Here is a 4,346-nt window from a genome sequence, read left to right as displayed (position 1 = left end):
GGGGGTTACATGTCAACAAAATTAGAGGTGCAAGTGTGAGACACCTGTGGCTAACACCCCCTAAAATGTCATCATAAGGCCATTATCAGAACATAAAGAACTCTGCCCATCAAAAAAAAATGCACCGTTACACATTGCTGAAATTGGGTTTCAGGTGCTGAAAGCTTCTAACAATATGTAACGGTAGATTTTTTTTGATAGGCAGAGTTTTTTTTGTTCTGACAATGCCTTAGCAATGAAATTTTAGGGCGTATAAGACATAGCTGTTCCCCACTTGTAACCTCTAATTTTGTTCACCTGAACCCCTCCCCAATTCCAGAGAAAATGGGGTTCAAGTGCTAGAAGCCTCCAGCAATGTGTAACTGGGTAGATTTTTTTGATGGGCAGAGTTCTTTATGTTCTGACGATGCCTTAGTGATGAAATTTTGGGGGCTGTTGGTCACAGGTGTCCCCCACTTGCCTCTGTTTTGTTCGCCTGTACCCCCATTTCTGAGAAATTGGGGTTCAGGTGCTAGAAGCCTCCAGCAATGTGTAACGGTAGATTTTTTTGATGGGCAAAGTTTTTAATTTCTGATGATGGCCTAATGATGAAATTTTAGGGGGTATTAGTCACACGTGTCCCCCACTAGCACCTCTAATTTTGTTCACCTGTTACCCCCTATTCCAGAGAAATTGGGGTTGAAGCATTACAAGTATTAATGAGCGAGAAGGCCTCTGACAGTCTTGCGAAAATTTCCTCGAACTTCCAGTGAGTTCGCAAAATTTCGGCAAATCGATTTTAGTCAATGGGCCGACTTTAAACAATAATAGCAAGGCCCCTATACATGTCAGAACCACCAAATTTGCTAGGTACGTGTAGGAGAACAATGTCAACAAGGAAAAAAGTACAAAAGTTCAAAAAGACCTTGTGGTTTTCCAGAAAATGGCAGGCAAAATGACAGCAGGCAAATAGGATTTTTGCGTGATTGACAGCGTCCAAAGGGCAACATAAACAATAAGACATTAGGCAAAATGATGGAGGACCAGAGACAGGGCATGGGTCAGCGAGAGTAGTAGCAATGTGTGGCCTCTGGTCAGCTGTTGCCAGGGAGATTGCATTGGTAAGAGTCATGGAGAGCTGGGTGTAGTGCATCGTCAATGCCACCCAAAAGTGTACAATTTTAGTAAATGGACTACCGACAGATGGCAGCAGCAACAGCAGGAGGAGGAGGCGGGCCCTGAGACAGAGTGTGGATGGCATTGTTAACGGGCATTGAGAGCTGGGTACTCGGCAGACGGCAGCAGTAACAGTAGGAGAAGGTGGCGGTGGGCCCAGAGATGGAGTGTGGATGGTATTGGTAACTGGCATTTAGAGCTGGGTACTGGGCAGGTGGGAGCCATAACAGCAGGAGGAGGAGGCGGTGGGCCCTGAGACGGAGCGTGGACAGCATTAGTAACTGGCATCTGGAGCTGGGTACTGGGCAGGCGGCAGCAGCAACAGCATGAGAAGGAGCGGATGGGCCCTGAGACGGAGCAAAGACGGTATTAGTAACTGGCATCTAAAGCTGGGTACTGGGCAGGCGGCAGCAGCAACAGCATGAGGAGGAGCCTGTGGGTCCTGAGACGGAGCAAGGACAGCTTTAAAAACTGGCATCTGGAGCTGGGTACTGGGCAGGCGGCAGCAGTATCAGCAGGAGGAGGAGGAGGCGGTGGGCCCTGAGACAAAGCATGGACAATATTAGTAACTGGTATCTAGAGCTGGGTACTGGGCAGGTGGCAACAGCATGAGGAGCAGCCTGTGGGCCCTGAGATGGAGTGTGAACGTCGTTAGTAACTGGCATCTAGAGCTCAGTATTGGGCAGGCAGCAGCAGTAACAGCATGAGGAGGAGGCGGTAGACCCTGAGATGGAGTGTGGACGGCATATGTAACTGGCATTTATAGCTGGGTACTGGGCAGGCAGCAGCAGTAACAGCATGAGGAGGAGCCGGTGGGCCCTGAGACGGAGTGTGGAGGGCATTAGTCCCTGGCATCTAGAGTTGTGTACTGGGCAAGCGGCAGCAGTAACAGCATGAGGAGGAGGCGGTAGGCCCTGAGATGGAGTGTGGACGGCATAAGTACCTGGCATTTATAGCTGGGTACTGGGCAGGCAGCAGCAGTAACAGCATGAGCAGGAGGCAGTGGGCCCTGAGACGGAGCGAGGACGGCATTAGAGGTTGAGGCTATCACCTATATGGACAGTGTAGAAGCTGTAGCTATTGAAGACATTGCTGTGTAGGGGAGTGCCTTTCCCTATCTGCTAGCTGTAACTTTGTAAAATGCAAATAAAGTTGTACAAGTGTTTTCTGCCCCTGATAGTGGCCTTGAAAAAGCCCACCAAGAAAATGCAGTAAGTACAGGGGCAGCATTGGTAACTGGCATCTAGTGCTGGGTACTGGGCAGGCGGCAGCAGTAACAGCAGGAAGAGTAGGCGGTGGGCCCTGAGACGGAGCGTGGACAACATTGGTAACTGGCATCTAGAGCTGGCTGCTGGGCAGGCAACATTGGTAACTGGCATCTAGAGCCGATTACTGGGCAGGCAGCAACAGCATAAGGAGTAGTCATTTTGTGTAGCAGTGATCCAGAAGGGTGACCAGCCAGTAATCATCACGGTTTTTGATGCTGCAAATGTGGGGGTCCCTCTGTAGGCATCGCAACATTGGGCAGGCGGCAGCAGTAACAGCAAGAGGTGGTGGGCCCTGAGACGGAGTGTGGACAACATTGGTAACTGGCATCTAGGCATTGCAACATGTGGGCAGGCGGGAGCAGGAGGAGGAGGCGTGGGCCCTGAGACAGAGCGTGGACAGCATGGGTAACTGGCATCTAGAGCTGGGTTCTGGGCAGGCGTCAGCAGTAACAGCAGGGGGAAGAGGCGGTGGGCCCTGAGACGGAGTGTAGACAGTATTGGTAACTGGCATCTAAAGCTGGTTACTGGGCAGGTGGCGGCAGCAATCGCGCGGGGAGTAGGCAGTGGGCCCTGAGATGGAGTGGATGGCAGTGGTAACTGGCATCTAGTGCTGAGTGTAGTGTATCGTCAATGACACCCAGAAGTATGTAATACCATTTTTGTGAATAGAGTATTGGGCAGGCGGCAGCAGCATCAGCATGGGGCGGTGAGCCCTGAGACAGAGCGTGGAGCACATTGGTAACTGACATCTAGAGCTGGTTGTAGTGCATCGTCAATGACACCCAGAAGTGTGTAATACAATTTTTGTGGTGTATTGCAGCGGCAACAGCAGGAGGAGGAGGTGGTGGGCCCTGAGACGGAGCGTGACGGTATTGGTAACTGGCATCCAGAGCTGGGTGTAGTGCATTGTTAATGTCAATGACATAAATGCCAACCCTCAATCTTACAACACTTAGCTGAAAAATTAGGCAAAGGCAATGGTACCTATGTGGCAGTACTGGGGGTTTTCATCTGCAGTTTGTTGGCCTCCCGGAAGCAGAAGAAATGTAAAGTAAATTGCTAGCTGGCACAATGGCAGGCATGACACTTGCGAAGAATGCTACTCCTTGACATTGCTATAACTAGCAGAAAAATTCAACCGAGGCAGACTCAGCTGACAGGATGTTTGGTGATAGGCAGCCACAGACTGAGCACAAGAGCAGTGTGGGTTTCCAGAGGCATCTTGGTTGGCCTAGTGAGTCCTTGTGTGTGTCAATCAGTGCGTAACGATCAGGGGTCAGGCTCAGGGTCCAGTGGCTGAAACAGCAAGCAGACACTGGAGGAAGCAGTCCAGGATCCATGCACAAGCAGGGGTAGCAGACAAAGAGCAAACACAAACATAGTCAAAGCACAAGCAGAGGTCGATAACCAATGGTGTAAGTTGGAGACGGAGTGCGAGGAAGAGTAGTCGTTTAAACAGCAGCCAAGGGTTGGTACACAGGTATCAGTTTGGGGAGCGCAATGTAGCAGTAGCAGGAAGAGCAAGATATTGGCAAAGCACAATAATCTGGCAACAGGAAGTTTCAGAGACATGGCCTTAAAAGGAAGTTCATGGGAGGGGCCTGGAGTTCAAGGTTCAGAAAAAAACTAATTATCAAGGTATCTTTGTCCAAGGAATCCAAAAGAGTGCAAAATACAAACCCTCAAGTGGCGCAGTAGACACAGCTGCAGCCAGGCACCGAAGCATCTCTGGGTTCGGATCCTGACAGTACCCCCTTCTTTCCAGGACAGCCTCTGGACATCTGAGGACCTGGTTTGTGAGGAAACGTGTGGTGGAATTCTCTTGTCAGCCTGGGGGCGAGCACATTTTCTTCAGGTTCCCAAGAATTTTCTTCTGGACCATATCCTTTCCATTGAACTAAATATTGTAGTTTGTTTCTGTAA

This window comes from Pyxicephalus adspersus, chromosome 1 (assembly GCF_032062135.1).
Source record: "Pyxicephalus adspersus chromosome 1, UCB_Pads_2.0, whole genome shotgun sequence".
Lineage (NCBI taxonomy): Eukaryota > Metazoa > Chordata > Amphibia > Anura > Pyxicephalidae > Pyxicephalus > Pyxicephalus adspersus.
The sequence above is the reverse complement of the archived record's forward strand: the minus strand, read 5'-3'. Positions refer to the sequence as shown.